General features: G+C 38.0%; 1 long non-coding RNA gene across 1 annotated transcript; it reads left to right on the forward strand.

The window, feature by feature from the left end:
* The first annotated feature begins 4,988 nt into the window (after positions 1–4,988).
* On the forward strand, positions 4,989–12,417 carry LOC130167271 (uncharacterized). Its single transcript, XR_008827256.1, has 2 exons — positions 4,989–9,748; positions 11,202–12,417. It is a non-coding gene; the product is annotated as an uncharacterized LOC130167271 (long non-coding RNA).
* Positions 12,418–17,921: the final 5,504 nt, after the last annotated feature.

Here is a 17,921-nt window from a genome sequence, read left to right on the forward strand (position 1 = left end):
TGATTTTCAGATACACAAGCTTCACCTTTATCTGAAACTTGAATGTTTCAAAGTCTTGTGCCTACACTTCTTGGATCACATGTACCATGACGAGTCTTAAAACGACTAAAGCTGAAGTAGTGGGTGAATTAATTAATTACACGATCATGAGAAAATTGATTGTAAACTATTTTGATAATAATAACATTTTTACTATCTTTACTATTTTATCATTGTAAACTAGATCTTAGAGATTCTGATTCACTGGATAACCAGGGCTGTGAGGATGGGCATTTTCACAATATTAAAACATTTTATAGACCAAATGTTAATGTTTGAATGATTAATTGATAAAATACTGAACACATTAATAAATGAAAATAATCATTGGTTGAGTCAAGCACTATCTGTCAACGAAACCAGTTGTTTCTTACTGAGTCAAAAAACTGAACAGGAGCAGTAGATAAGCTGAAACTTTGAGGCCATTGTAGGACCAAAAGAGGTCAGGTCCTTATGTAATTGTAACTTAAGTCTGAAGGAACAGATTGCCGCTTTTCCATGCAGATCATTGTTGATATTCAATGCAGTGACTATATGCATATAAGCATTGTGTGTGTGCATGCGTGCATGTGTATGTTTGTCTGTCTGGGAACACTCATTGTTATCTCTTACATGGAGTCTTACTGAGGAAATAGACAATCAGTGTTTAGACGTGTATCTAACTGTGGTATGTAATTCATATTTTTAGCTATGTTTTCATCCAGACCTGTTTAGTCAGTGGGGATAGGAAAGATTTTATGCAGACAATATCTTTAAAACATAGAGCTGCTGAGCTGAGGTTAAAGAAATAACATGGTGGGCAGTGTGAACAGCAGCAGGTTTAAGGGAGAATGAAAATCTAAGTTACCTTTGATTTAGCCCATGTATGCATAAAGGCATAAAGTAAACATTTTTTTTCCTAATGCGTCTGTGATAAACAATATAGCGCAGACACAAAGACAAAAACACATTGTGAATTTGTTGTACTGAGGGGACATTCCTCTCTCCTCTGCAGAATGGGAGTTTTGCCCACAATTTTTTAACGTGCAGTTCAGCAGAAAAGGCAGAATTAAAGTTACACAGTGTGTGCAAAACAACACCAGTGTATGTAATCAATAACCTGCCAAATTACCACTAAAGTAAACGGGAGGGTTATGCTACCTATATATTGGTTATTTCAGTTTTCAGTTGAGCATGCAGAGTTGCAGCACACAACAGGTATTCAGCTTTTTGCCTTCTACAAACAAATTCACTATAATTTTGGCTTGTTTGTCTTCCAGGCGTGCGCTGTAATAACACTTGCACATGCTCATGCTCGCTGCTGATTTTGTTGATGACCTTTCTGTTGCACAATGAGACACTGCTCGTAGGCACAGACTTTGTCGCTGTCCCCATTGCTGGAGAAAGTTTTGTCTTCAGGTTCTATTGTAGATTTTCTGTGTGAGTCAGTTGCATGTTGGGTGCTTTATGTTGTGTGCTTACAAACCAGTACCAGTGAATTTTACTCCTGTCCCTTTCTTTCACTTATGAAAACCCCTTGGAGGCTGTTTTAATTAAATATACATATTAAGTGGCTGATGTGAGAGCTCTTATAAATTATGCTGCCGTATCTTAACGGTTGCAACATTTTAGCCTCTTTTTTTTTTCCACAGGAGAAAGGAACACACGACACACACAAATGATGGTTGTCGGTCTTACTGGATGAGATGAGACAGTTGTGCATGAATATTGATGCATAATGGAGAATCGTTAACATAATGTACATCAGTGGGATTTAATATCCACCATGTGAGGTCTGGAATCGATACCTTTTGGTTGGTCTCCATGTATCTGTATCCCTGCGCCTTTACGTTTACATTTAAAATTAGAATCAAGATTTTCATCCATCCATTTTAAACCTTGTCTTTTCCAGTACAAGCTATACTATTTTAACATATGTTCCTTTCTTCTTTAGGTTGTATGTTCAGGTGTTTGTCTTCACTTTTTAAGGAGCACACTTCCTGCATAATATGGTGAATGTATAGAGAGCTGGTTTTGTTGTGACGTCAAATCACAATTTGTCCAACAAACTGTTGAAAAGTTTACACGAAAACATGTGCACCTCAGCTGGTGTGAAGACAGATTGAAGAAGCTGATTTAGCTAAAACCACCAGGCATTTGAACCATGTATCAGCAGCCTACACCCCCCACTTAGAAAGGCGGTGTCAGATAACCTCAAGTCATGCCCCCAGTGATTCCTAGTTGACCCCTCATTCATTCAAGATGGGTGACTAAAATCTTAAAAGACCAATGGCTACCTTATTTTATTCTGATTCTTCCCTAGAGTCTGCAGGAAAGTGTTTTAATTTAAATACCTCATCATGATGATAACAGTGAGCACTAACGGAGCTTTAGAGCTTTAGTACTGGATATGTCATAATGGATTACATTTGTAATATACAGCGAAAGCAAAAGTGAAACTGTTTTCTTTTACTCCTCTCGGTGTGAAGGGCTCCCTCAGTGAGGATTTGCCCTGAAGTCATATCTGCAGTTTGGGTGTAGATGAGGAGAGAAGAGAAGCCTGAGAGGCACCTGGGGTCAAACTGAACCTGACGCTTGAAGCATCGAAGAGCGAAAGTGGAAAGAAAAAAAATCAAATCTATTTACAATCACAGAGGTCTGATCTAAAAAAAAATCAAAAGAGTCAAAAACATATATTCATCCACTTAATGAAAAGGTAATTTTCCTTAATAAATTTTGCACCCTCACTTACTATTAAGGTGTGCTCATTCCTTGCTGTAAATCTAAGTAAAGTAAATATCAGTGTGCTCAATTTCTTTTCTGCTGAGATCTTCTGAACAACTCGGGGGATTATTGTAGCAACATTATTCACTATGTGCTTGGAGAGATGTGCAACTGAATCTCAGTTTGTGTGTGCACTCACTTGCAAATCTGAATATCCATTTGCAGGCACGTTGACAAATCAGAGCAAACATTTACAGATTCATACTCCTTCACAAACCTGAGCACGGATCAAGATATAGTTTCACAGCTCTCCGCCCACATTTACTAAACAATATTGCTACTCTAATATCCACATATGCCTCCTAATGCAGATGGGGGTGAATGTAACTTAAACACTGTTCACAGTGAAGTATGTGTATCATCTTGAGATATGAGAAGAAATCCAAACTATCTGCATGGCTAGATACTGCTAGGAGTAAGTGAGAAAATATAGTTTTTTTTCCTTTGGATTTTGGTGAACTGAGCTTTTGATGAATGATTTTTTTTTTTTAATGATGATACAATCTGAGTTTCCCCATTATATTGACACTTAAAAACATTGTACATTGTATAAAACATTTTAATTATCAAACAAATGATGATTGTAAATCTTTCTGCACATCTGGTTTTTGGAGGAATTTTCCAAGCAACGTCACATTTGACTTCTATCTCATTTTCTACAGTCCGGGCAGAAGTGATGCTGTTGAACAATCACACATTGGGGCTTTAACACCCACTAAAACACCCGCGAGTTAAAGGGTCAAACTCCCTTGAACCTTTCAGCTGTCAGAGTGAAAGCTGGAATTATTAATGGCCACTGAGCTGTCTGTTTGTATTACACCAAGTAACCGAGTACCAAGAGTATGAGACAGCCCCTGTGCTTGTGTTTTTGTTTCTTTTTTGCAGTGTGACCGTGAGCTTGTGTGAAAAGTTACAGTAGATTAAGTTCACACACCTGAATTTCAACCTCGCATCTGTGTGTGCCAGGTGTCACGCCTCCTGAAATAAATTAAATTGCTGACAGCAACACAAGCTACTTAAAGTGGAGGTAGTTTGTGTGTGTCTCCATTCATACTGGTTTTGTCTCTATGCAGTCTGTGACTGGGCTGTATGGAAGTCCCACAGGGACAAAACACATCCAGCTGAGACAAAAAGTGAGATTCATTATCTACCTCTCTCAGTTTTTGTCCTTTATTTCCATCCTCTGTTTATGCATTTCTGTCCCTTTTAGTAGATGTGTGGCATGTGTCAGACTTTGTTAATCCATCTGAGAATTAATCCCTTTGAGATGCTGATTCCTCTTCACAATACAGCACAGCTGTCCTGAAACCAGGCACAGCTGTGCAGTTTACCTCCAGAGCAGAACATGTTATTGTTCATTCATTATTGTTTGATTCATTTAGTGCTGAATGCATCTGATTTTTAGTCCTTTGAGACTAAGAATTTGTTAAGAATTGAAATGTCTCTGCATTAAGATAAAGGAGGAGATTTTTTAATCTGAGGATCCAATCTGATTGATCAGTTTTATATATTGAACAATACTTAATACTGAGACATTATGCTATCCTCCGCACCAAAGAGCTGGTTTGGAGAAATATTTTTTTTACTGTTATTTACGGATTAGTGGAAATCTAGACACATAATGAAGTTTAACTGTGAAAATGAAATGATGAAATGAATGAAAATATCATTTAGCTCAATAAGTAATCTGCAAAATATGATTTTCTAGAACTATTTTGTTAAAGAAAATTTAATCCATGTGTCATACATACTATGTTCTAATGGTTGTTCTATCTTTATCCAGTTAACAGTACAATTTTTTTCAACAAATTAATCTTTCTGGCTTTCTCCTAGCAGTAAGACAACAGCTTGTCTGCACCATAATGCGTTGTTTTCTTGTACATCAAAAAATCTTTGACAGACTTTAAACTAAATTCCCCTCTCTTTCTTGTCCACTCCCTCCTTCTCTCTCCTGACAGCATTTCCCGGCTGTGAGCGGGGCCTTCATGGATTCTCCGTACAATGGCAACACGTCCTTGCAGACGTCCACCTCTAACCTCAACGCCAGCTACTCTCGGCCCTCAGAGGCAGAGGATGATGGGAAAGTGTCCAGTGACACTATTTGGCTGTGGATCGCTGTGCTTGCAACTATCGGCAACATAGTGGTGGTGGCTGTGGTTTGTGCCTGTGCCTTCTGACAAGAAAATACTGCTGCTGTCTCGGATAATGGGAAACCTTGTATATCCTGAAAATATATTTTTTCTTCAGAAACGATGTATAATAGCCTTACTTTTAAACTGATGACCATGGATTTTGAAGTGTATGCTTTAGTTTGACTTATGAAAAGGAATTTGCATGGGATGCACACTTTCGACAAAAGTATTCAACTCAAGTTAAAATAGGGAAAATACAACTATTTTATTTATTCAATCAGAGGTCTTCAAATTTACATAATGATCTGAGAGAGACATAAGCACATCACACTTTTTCTGTTCAGTGCTACAGTGCAATATTCAGAAGAAAAAAGCTACAAATTATGGATGAAATATGTAGGATAATAAGTGACTTCAATAATTCAGATCTTACTTAAAATACTGGAAAAGCTCAAACTGACCAAATAAGACCACACACAGACAGATACCATGCATGTTGCACAGTTTAAAACTAACTAGCAACAAAGCTACCCAGCACATATTCCCAATTTTGGCTTTCCATAGTTTAAAGACAACCCTATTGGATGTCATTGCAGTACATAAATAAATTTCACTCATTCACTTAATCCACAGAGATTTTTTTTTTTTTTAGCTTGTCAGGGGATTTCAACCAGCAAACTTTCAATCACAAGCCTTACAAAAACACAACACCCTGAATCTAGATGCCACAATATGTTATACTTACCTTAACATTAATGTTAGATAGAAAGGTATCCAACCTCAGCCATTACTAATTGGTGTTTTGTTGTATGATAAGGTAAAAACATCTTTCAAATACATTAACACACGATAAGTTTGCTTTATTCTTTATAAACAGCTCACACTCAGTTAGAATGGAACCACTGAACATTCGTTCACATAAACTTGTCCTCAGGTTTGCCCTTTATGCTTAAAAATTAAATGGGTCACAGGGATTTTATTCTAACCTCCACATGAGCAGAGTATTAACATTGTTTTAATGAGCATCGGTCCCAGAGCAAAATGCTAAATTTATTCATTTTGGATTCCAGGCTGAAAAAAAAAGCTGTGGCCTTAACATAAGAGTACTATGCTTACCAATGGTCAGTTAGTTATGCAAGCCAAGCTGGTGTTATATAAACCCATTCAGTCCCAGTTATACCACAGGCTCAGCAGAGGTCAGTGTCAGAGCAACAAAGATTAGAAAAGATCAGTTTGATCTCTTAGTGGGATCAGAAGCCAGAGAGAGATTCACAGTTGACGCTGCACATGATTTTGTAGTTAGAGAGGTCAGAGGTTTGAGCCCTGTGGCAGCCGGGGTCCTGAGGATGCTCGATCAAAGCACTGAACTCCAACCTGTATTGTCTATACTATTCCTTTCTATTCTATTGTTTTTATTCTTACATCTTCACCACCCAGTGTATTTACTTGACTAAATCAGAACGCTCTGGCCAATAAGAGGAAGTGAGCCTCGCAAAAGCCTTGCTCCCTTAAGTTACCGTTTCTACGCCCACCTAGCTTTCCATTTTTGCAAGGCACATACTGTATGCAGTTTACAGTGTTAACAGAGGTACATTTACCATCAGTAGTGATTTTTGAGAAAAAAGAAAAAGTGCCCATGATTTCAGACAGAGGTGGCCAAATTTTGGGAAAATTTGGTGGGCAAATTTTATCAGTAATTCCTAGCTAGCTAATCAAGCTAATATTAGCTCCAAAGAATAATAAAAAAAATAAAACGAAAACATTGCAAAGGGTCTTAAATATGCACTTCATAGCTAAATAATACTGTGCTAAAAGGCTGTGGTAAAAGAAAAAAAGTCTGCATTCAACCAGTTTTACCAAAGCCAGTTCGTCCTAGCATAACCCTGTTGAGTTGCTTAGGCTAGCTGAGACAGAGGTTAAATTTATGTATAATTGTTTGTATTTTCAAACAGTATGTCTAGCTTTTAACAATATGAGACAAAATTTTTAAGCATGAGCACAAACAAGGGTTGTGACGGACAGAAGACTGCATGTTATCCCACAAAATAATGCAGTATAATATTCTCCTTGGCCTTGGAAGCAATGCTAGTTCGACGGACATGTAAATAGTTGATAAATTTAGAGCAGATAAACACACAGTTTAATACATTCCTTACTCTTTTGCTCTTGTATTTCTAGCAGAAAAAGACCCCACGCTCCAAACTCTCTAGCATCTCTCTTACTACATCCCCATGCATGCTGCTTCAGCATTTGGAGAAATCTAAAGCCTGACAGGCCTGCTGTGCCTAGTTACAGTTGCTAAGCTATGATTGGACAATTGCTGTTTTTATGGATGGATTTTAGCAAACACTCAGTGATGATGCCCCCATGCTGTGACCACAGCTTCCTTTTTCATTTTCACCACTTGATGCTTCAGCAAATTCTAGTCTTCCTAGGGTCCACAAACATCCACACTAATAGTTCATCAAAAGACTCCAGTTCATCTGACACGCATTTGAATAAACTGTGGCACCCTTGAAAAGCCCAGAGGAGACAAACTCCTTTTAGAAAGGAGCAAGGCGCAGCAGAGATTGAGCAGTGACTTGTTGAAATTTAATAAGCAAAGAAGGTCACACAGAAGCATTTCTGTCTGTCAGGGTTAGGCTACTTATTTCTCCATTATAAGGATAAATACATCATTAAAAAGGGTAGTGCCATTCGCTTTCAGCTCGCTTCAAATCACTCTGAGATCGTTAGTGAGAAGATAAAATTTCATAAAGCTCATAGGGAAGAGGCAAATGAGGTAGACAGTTAGGATGGGAGAAGAGAAAGAAGAGGGAGGGCATGAAGATGAGATGAATGAGATGAATGAGATGAGGATAGATCAGGTCAGAGGAGGTCAAAAAGTATAATGAAACTTCATGAAACTGGAATGTATGATATAGCTGACGAATCAAACCATACTCTTGTTAATCACGCAGTGAACTTTGTCCGGAGCTTGGTGCCAGGCAAGTAAATGGACAGTAGGTTTTTAAGCTGGAGGCAGTTTTTGGCAGACAGACAAATGATATTGTCCTTCTGATAGAGGTATCCGATTAAAAATGTGTTGTTCACAAGGGCACGGGCAAACAGTACATTATGCTGGTTAATTTGGATGACTTGTTGGAAATATGGTACATCATCAGGCCATCCAGTATTGTGTGTAAAAATGGAGACTCTTCTGTTGCCTATATTTAGTCCATATAATCAAACTAGTCAACCAGTGGTGGAAGCTTTCAGCATACTAATGCTTTATTCTTAATGCTACTACCTTTTCTTAGATGACTTATCAACATACTGCATTAAGTTGTTTTAACCCAGTCTAGTCAGAATGGATCACAGAGCCAGTGTATTCCACTGCACATATATGTGTTTATACATATGCCTGTGTTTGTGTTTATCTCACCATCTCTCTGAGATCCAGGCTGTGTGAACTGCGTCATCGTCCTGTCAGTCCTCTGCAGAGTAATGAGCTGTAATGTGCCTCTCTCGTTCTCCCAGCCCGAGCTTCCTATCCAGTTTTCCCTTTTCTCCCCCTCCCTCACTCGGTGTCCCAGAGGGGAGTGGGTCCCTGGAGGCTATTAGGGTGGTCAGAGCGGATCGTATCACTGTGGTTGACTTTACTAGAAGATGATTCTGCAGACTGAATAGAAGTAACATCAGCCGTCAGAGAAAGAGATGAGCAGAGATGAAGAAAAATTGGTCACCGGAGATAAAGAGTGGCAATGAGTGACGCATGAAGTGAAAAAGGAAGATGTGGAAGAGAAGGGAGAGGGAAGATAATGAGGCAGGAAACGCTCATTTTCATTTCTGCCATTAGGAAAGTGATGTTGTGTAAGAGTGGCAGTGAGGAAATGAGTGGGAAAGAGAGAGAGAGAGGAGAGGAAGGAGGTGGTGTGAGTTGGAAATAATAGCATTTATAGTAGTCAAAATCAGAGAGAGAGAATGACAGTGAGTTAGTCAAGTAGAAAAGTCAGGATGAACTGCAAACAGAGGAATCAAGAAGAAAGGACACATCATTATATGGTTAATATTTTATATTCACCTATATTTTTTAACATAAACAACTGAGAACACTGTGTTTTTCATTTGTTGCACTGACAGTGCTTTCTTATATTTTAGGATTAAAAACAAAAAACAAATACTTTTTAGAAAATCTGCAGTGTCTTTACATTAATAATATTTAAGATATTGCTGATTTATTGTATGTATGCAGTTATTGATCTAGCATGTATGATTTACACAAAGTGAGTTCATCCCACCCCCATAATCATGATGACTGAACATCATGATCACAAAAGCCACTCAGGGAGGCGCAAGTCAGAGTGTATTATTACAGTCCTCACCACTTTATAACCACTGTCAGCAACCATACAGCACATATTCACAACAACTTCACTCCAGACCAGACAGAGTGTGTGTGGTCTTTTGTTTGGTCAGTCGAGGCTCAGGTGTCCACTGTTCACCACCGCCTGCAGTTTGCACCTCTACCAACTCCCCCACTGTCCAATCAGCAGCCAGTTTCTGTGGAAGCGTGGACCTACAGTATCAACCCATAAGATGCCATCAGTGTGTTTGATCCCAAGCTTTTGGAACTGACTCAAAGGACAGCGCAAAAACAAAAACATGAACACTGTAGAAGCTGTTATTGTGGACTAGATCATTTATGCCACCGACGAACCAGGCAGCTACCTTCCTGTTAAATCACATGAAACTGAAGGATCACATCTCTGCCCAGCTCTTCAACTGCAGACACCTATTACCAAAACAGTGACCCCAGCTACTCAACCACTCAGGTGAGAATAAAGCCGACACTTGCATTTGTGCAGGGACCTCACGGGTCTAAAACAAGCTGCTTCCCTTGAATTTTGAGCTTGTTATTTAGTATACTTTTGGGAAGAACATCTGCGGTGTATTTTTCACGCTCACATGTCTTTTTTCACTTTTCTTTCTCCTCTAAAAAACAGCTTGTTGGCAATAAAGCTGTAACATCACCCACCGAGAGTGATGAGCCAGTCTGTAGATAACATTAGTCACCAATGAGTTTTAACTCATCTAAGGGATCATGCTCCCCCATCCAGGAAGGGCTTTTTTTCTTCCTTAAAATGCATGAATCTGAGGCACTCTGAAATTAAATAAAGCACATAACTATGCTTAAATTTTCTGGGAGAAAAAACACAACGCACGCTTGCAATGTTTTCAAAGGTTACAGTTTAGTGAATAAATAAATTAACAGTATAATGTAATCTGTGTAATCTGAGTGATATTAATTGAGACTTTGCATAATGAATATTTTAAACAGGTAAAAGGGTCTTTAAAGTACAAAGTAATAATTATAGAACTGAACCATTTTGCTTCTTTTCTCATGAAAGCAAGGTATCTCAAGGTACCTGGAAGCAATGGCATTAATAGGCTCGCATGAAGTACTTCAAAGTGCTGTAAGTAAAAATTCTCCAAACTGGATATGAACCCAAGATGGCAGTATAGCAAGCTAAATGATCCAGTGAACTGAACTGACAGAGGATCTGAGCAGCAGGGAGTTCATCTCTGCTCCACTCACAGTTTGACCCTGAACACATCAACTCTGAGTTTGTTGAGCAGCTTTATCTTAGTTGTTTTACATCATTAGCTCTGTATCAGATTCAGAATAAAGAAAAAAAACAAACATACAATACACTGTGGTCTGTTTCTCTCGTGTGTCACGTTGTGCCTTCTGTCATCTCCCACATCCCTCCTTTCATGCATGTGAGGCACCAGACCGTGAAGGCCACATTGTGAAACTCCACTGTACACACACACACACACACACACACAAACACACACACACACACACACACACACACGCAAACACACTCACACACACACACACACACACGCACACACGCACACACGCACACACGCACACACGCACACACGCAAACACGCACACACACTGTCCTCACCAGACCTCTCTGACTTGCCCCATCTTTCCTCCCATTTATGCAAGTCATCATTTACCAATATTGTAATGGTGTAGTCTCAACCTTTGGGCCGAATGCTACATTGGGTTGATTAGCATGCAGACATTGCTGAAGGTCATTTCTAAGATTGATACATTGATATTTGTTTTATATACTCTATTTTAATAAAAAATGATCTGAAGTTGCTTGTCAAGTAGTAAAACGATCTTGGTAAATGTCCCTTAAAGTTTTAATGTCTAAACTTTTGCTATAGGAAGATGCACTGAATGTCTTGTCTGCTTCCATACAGATCCTCATCGATGACCTTCCTACAGGAGGAGCACTGAATGCAGAGAGATGACAATAAAACCGATCCGTCTTTCACAAAATATGACGAGAAACTACTTTGTAGCTCTGACTTTGTTATGATCCACTTTTCCTGGGGAAAAAAGTGGGGATGCAGGTATATCTGGACGACCATGTTCTAAATCATTATGCAGAATGGATTTACACGACGAGGGACTCCAGCCTGTGTAAACACTGCAGTGTGGTGACATGAAGATCATTGCTGGGCGAGGTTCAAATTCAAATGACATTAATCTGCATAAACATTTCACTGCCTCTGTCTGGAGAACAAAAGTCCACTTGAATGGCTGTATTGGTGACTAAAGATTTGTTGTGAGGACAATATGGGACTAGTAGGAACATACAGATGTTCAGATACTGTGATGCAACCTTTAATGCAAAGCTTATCGCTTATTTTTGAGAAAACAAAATAGTACAAGCATGAAATTAATGGTTTGTATATTTCAAATGTCAAGACTTGTTGAGGACAGGATGACGTATTTGTACATATGATAAGCTAAGCTGTTGTTACTCACTTCACTGTGAAAGCTAAAGCCAATATATTTAAAGGGAAATAAAAGGCAAATTCTGCTGGTGTTATGTCTTACAGATGGTTCAACCAAACATATGCATAAACTCACACATTCAAATGATATAAGAGATACAGGCATGATGAGAAATGGATTTCAATGCAAACAAAACACAGCAGTGTATAATGGGCAGGAGAGGAACAACGGTAATACAGTGCAATGTTAAATGTTAACATGCTACCATTGCAGCATTGTAGTTTCTCAGCATTACAGCTTTGTGTGTACCTCACTTGACATGCATGGCCACTTTCTCTTAACTGTCCTCCTTGATGGAGTAAACTGTCTGCCTCCTCACAGATACATTTCAGTCATTTGCACTTTAGTAACACAAACTACAGGCTTAGATTTGTTAGTTAATATATAATTATGTGTAAGGATTTGGCTTTAGATTTGATTCTATGTTTTTTTTCTATATCTTAGATTTAAGTTTCATTTGAGAATACATTTCTTTGTATATCGTCAATAATGTCATTCGTCATATTTATTTACCTTTAAAGGGAGTTGTGTTAAAGTTAGACCTTTCTACTGTATGACTCTTACAGTACATTGAATCTTCTGTGATACAACTTCATTAAATTCATAAGAATGTGAGATGTTTGTTTGTTGCATCAAGTTTCTTTATGAATGCTTGTCACCTTCGACTTATGGCAAGTGCAACTTTAAAATCTTTGTTGCAACAGTCAATATACCTTTAAATACTTTGTGATTTTTTTGCAGTGCATGTGTGTTTTGATTGATGAAGATGTTTTCTGAATTTGCAGCGTGTTTGTGTTTTTGCATGTGTTTTCTCAATTTGCAGTGCGTTGAACTCTCAGGGCCACCGTACAAATGAATATCAAAGTTATCTTGTGTGGATTGTGCATGAGACATATTAAAATTTGAAAATGATGAGATTTCTATGGAAGCTCTGGGATGCAAGTGAAAAATATTTTTTGAGGGGGGATCCTTTTTAAGTTTTTTTTTCACAGATCAAAAAAGCAAAAGCTTTAGTGGTGCCGGCTGAGGAGTGAAGGAGAACAAGAGGGGAAGTCAACACAATTATAGAAGACAGACTGGTGAATAATGAATGATTATAATGGTCACATTATAAGAGATACATTCATATAATGGTCTTTTACTTTGTATGAATGAAATGATGAATTCATAGTGAAAGTGAAAGGACAGGACGTCATCCTAACACTGACTAAATGTGCATTAATGGTAGTGTGGCTTCATCTCCATTCAGTGTCTTCTGACTTAATAATGATCACAGGCTTTGCTGTTTCAACTAATATGACTGCAACTCCATTACACAGATGTCAGAGGAATAATAACAATGGCTTCATTCTCCTACAATAGTATGACGTTATCTTAATCTGTGATAGAAATAGATTTTCAGCTCAAAATCTTTTCAGAATTTTGCAATAGTGCTTGTTTTCTGTATTTTGTCAAACTGGATACTGGACTCATGGATAGAACAAATATATCCGCCCTCAACACTGACGTGCACATGTTCACTATTTCGACAACACATACATGCTGCATACAGAAACTTGTATGTAAATAGGAACACAAGAAAACAGAACAACAATAACCAATGTTTTTGTGAACTTGTCTTAATGTACAAATTACTATAGTTGAGGAGCAAATGAAATTTATATTCAGGTTTAACATTCTGATTGCACAACTTCAATATTATTGAAATTAGTGGCTTTCAGGTTTCAAAGTTACATAATAAAATTACATTGACTGTGTCATCTCCATACGTGTATTATAAAAATGTTAATTTTATCTTGCTGGACTGTTGCCTCTCTTTAAAATTCAACTGGCTATTAGTCTAATGAAGCAACTGGCAATCCAGTTAGTTTAGGTAATGAAATGACGGAATAAATTATTTGCACTTTGATAGACTGAAACTGACATCCGACTTCCTTTTCCTTCGATTTTTATTTCGATTTTTTTCTGCCTGTGAATTTCGTAAGGCATTGTATAAGCAAGTGACACTCACTTTGTCTGTGTGTGCGTGTGTGCGTTTGTGTGTGAGCCCTTCAGGCTATCCCAGACACTCCATCTGTAGTCCTGCCAGGCTTGGCTGGCTGTCTATGGGGAGACGAGAACTCCTCAAACACACACAGATGAATGAATTCATGCACACACATGCAGACAAAACTGTTCTGTGCACACATGCTCAAACACACACAAGGAATATCCCACATTATTTAACACCAATTGATTCTGTTTTTTTTGTTGTTTTTTTATTTTCTTTTTTTACATATATACATTAAAATACAGTGCTTCCAAAAAAACAAACTGGTTTCTATTTTTATATATAATCAATATCTAATCATCACGTAAGTTAAGGACTTAAACTGTTGTCTATGGATTTGATTTTTTTTTTTTACTAAAACTGAGAAGAAATGATGACTGGAAAGATCCTATCATTAATGTGGATGGAATATGAAGTATAGCAGTAAGGAATTGAGCGGTTACTGTGACCAGTCTCAGAGAGGGAAAGAGAACACCAAGAAATGCAGATACCCTGTCACTGATGACCTTGAAGAGAGGATCACATCATACAGACTCTAATCCTCACATTCACTAAAATATGGTGAAAAAAAATCATCACAGGACATCTCTCGCCAAAAAAGCCAACATGTGGGCCTGCATTCAAGGGTATAAAAGCACAGATATCAAAGAAAAACCAAAGCACTTGGTCCGCGGGAAGGAAATTTAAAAAACCTCTCCAATAGTGGCTGCATAGAGACTGTCTTAACGTGCCAAAAACTGTGATCAGTGGTCGCTTTGGCAGTACATTTAATCTAGCATGGGGGGCCAGGCCAGGACACGAAAGGAGAAAGAGATTAATGAATAATAAACACAAGACAATGAAGGACAACACAGACTGTTGTGGTGAAATGATTTGACATGCCTAACTCCTTAGCCCAAGGCTGCCTGACCTAGCAGACTAATCTGTGAGATAAAGAAGATGTTACCCTGAGGCCATTTCTCAGAATTAAGATACAGGTTACACTGCCAAAAGATAAGCGATTAGCTTGACCAATAATGTGTGCAGTGAAGGTATTGTATTTATCTTTAAACACTCATAGATTGACTTTTCTGGATTGAAAGTTGTATTAATTATATTCATTCATTCATTTCTAAATTTTGTCTGCTGCCGAATGTGGTTTCTTGTCAGGTGGCAGGTGGTAGTCATTGTTGCATTTACAAGGAAAGAGGTTATAATACGCCCTCTGAGCAGTACAACACCTTCAGGGCAGATTGGAGGCTGCAGTGAGTCGCTATCGCAAAGCGACGAGACAGGCCAGGGCTAGCTAGTTAGCATTCTAACTTCAGTATAAGAAAAGATGTGATAGAGACAAGAACTAACATAGGTGTTTCTTATACTTCTGCAGACAACTGTTAGTGAGTAAAGGAATGAAGTTTGATGCTGAACTTGCAACTTTCATTCTATAGTATACAGCTGTTAATGCTAATGTTTTTAAATAGTCCAATGAACTGAAGACAATTTTTTAGAGCTCAACGAGTCTGTTACAAGAGATCTGTGCCCCATTTGATGTCTTCATCTTTCCTCTTACTGGTTTCTGACACACACAAACACACACACCTCATTGTGTTTTTATTGAATAGCTGTAGCAGTCAGGCACAAAGATGTCTATATATGGTGTGAGAGGGGGCAGAGGAAAACAATGATGTAAACTTGGCTCTTTTGCTCGCAGTTTTTCTTGGCAAACTCGTGCATAACTTTTACCTTACCAGGTCACTGTCACTTAAACAGTCAAATCTGGTGGGAGGATAGTGAAGTCCTTGCACTGGCAGAATGCTATGAGCTGTACATAAAACTGACTTTACATATATATATATACACACACATATATATGTATATATATATATATATATATATATACACATATATATATGTATATATATATATACACATATAGTTATATATATATAGTTATATATATATATATAGTTATATATAGTTATATATATATATTTATGTATATAGTTATATATATATATATTCACTATCCATTATTTGTTTGTACTACCATTGCGACAGTAAGTACAGTTTGTGTTGTCAAGGTGTGAGCAGTCCTGTCTTCTGAGGAATTAAATTTATATTGGACAATACTGCAGCAAACAGTTCACCAACATATAGTCCCACTGCAGAAAGTAGTGTGTGTCCTTTAAGTAGCAAGGTGAAAAAAAAGTAGGTCCAACATTCATAGTGGAGATTGCAGTTTGCATCCCTTGTAACAGAAGAAGTACGGGGAAAAATCCAAGATAAGCATTCTTGTGTAAAATGCATGACACACAAAACATACACAAACTACACACACAACACACACGTATATATACACAACCAAACAGAAACATGATGGTTATAGTTATAAAAATTGTTATGAAAGAATCCAGCCAAATGACTGAAGACTATAAATATGTGCTGTGACATGAACGTGTATTTGATTGTCTACGCGCGTCTAACCAACTGTCCTTGAAGTGAACTCTGTGTCATAGAGTGAGCGCAGATTTGCAGCAATAACTACTCACTACTCAAATACAGTGTGAAAGAATGAGAGAATAAAACAAAGATAGAGACACACGGTCTGAGAGCCAGTGTGCTTTGTTGCCTTGACAGCACAGTTGAATTTCTGTGTGTGTGTGTGTGTGTGTGTGTGTGTGTGTGTGTGTGTGTGTGTGTGTGTGTGTGTGCGTGCGTGTGTGTGCATTTGTCTGTCTCTTCCAGTAAAGAATGACTCAGAGACTCAGTCATTCTAAAGATTAGCACATTTTACAAGCTGAGTATAAACACTGTCTGCAAAATGTTTCTTTTTTTTTTTTCAGCAGTTACACGGCGCAGGTCTCATCTTGTCTCCGCAGATCTACAAAACTTTGTGCACTTTTGTTTTCTGATGCCATATCAACCTCTGAAGCTCTTTTGGAATTTTCGACAACAAAGAGTCAACTGCATAGTTGCATAGCTGACCTGATGTTTTGGTGCATTTGTTTATTCCTTTAATAAGATGGCTGAACCACCTTATATTGAATTCATTAATGCAGCATTTAAAGCATAGAAAGGGTAACATTCAGTATTTGCTGTGTATAAAAGGCTACATTTGTTTTGAAAAGTTTCAATGTATTAACAATTCAGTTTTTCTCTATTAATCTATAAAGACTATGATGAATCATAAAGTTACATAACATAATAAACCATCCATCGATCTATTTAATCCAGGGAGCATCTGGCTGTAGAGTATGTTCCTATCTGTGGGTGCAGAGTGATAAAGTGTCTGACAGTCAGCCAGCCGCATTGGGAGACAACCTCTGATCTGAAAGGTGGCTGGACAATAATGAGACACAGATGGTAGCGGTATGTGTATATATATACACACACACACACACACACACACACACACACACACACACACACACACACACACACACACACACACACACACACACACACACACACACAGGCACACAGGCACACACTGCTCATCCATTAATCTACAAAACTGAAAAATCAATCTAAATAAAAGACAAATTACCTCAATAACGACATCAAATGAACTGGAAAAAGGCCATCAGGTTGATACTAAATCTCATATATATTCAATACTTAAGGGCAGCGGAAAAATGGGAAACTAACTTTTCTATTTGCACATCCTTTCATTTGGAGTTGTGTTATACACTCTTTTAGCTCTGTTTTGGTCTCCACCAACTCATTAGGAAACACTCTGGCTTTTTAGCTGCTAAATGCTAAACTATGTTTCCCAGCTAGTCACCAACCTTGTCTGTGTGTCATTTCCCTGCTACAGCAAAACCAACGCTATGAGAGTGAACCAAAATAGTAAAGTCGTGGGCCTCAAACCAAAATAATGAGTTGAGAGACACTGAACCGCTCTGTAGAATTGACGAGAACTGCAGATTGTCATTTGAAGTGGTTTGTCTATGAGCACAAGTAATCATGTGTTTCTATAAATTGTTTATATATAAAAATATAAATTATAGCTGCTTTAAAGAGCAGAACCAGCCAACATTTGTATCTAATTACATTGCTCCAAGTAATTGTGGCTGTATTATCTTCCTGC

The sequence above is a fragment of the Seriola aureovittata genome, chromosome 4 (assembly GCF_021018895.1).
Source record: "Seriola aureovittata isolate HTS-2021-v1 ecotype China chromosome 4, ASM2101889v1, whole genome shotgun sequence".
NCBI lineage: Eukaryota > Metazoa > Chordata > Actinopteri > Carangiformes > Carangidae > Seriola > Seriola aureovittata.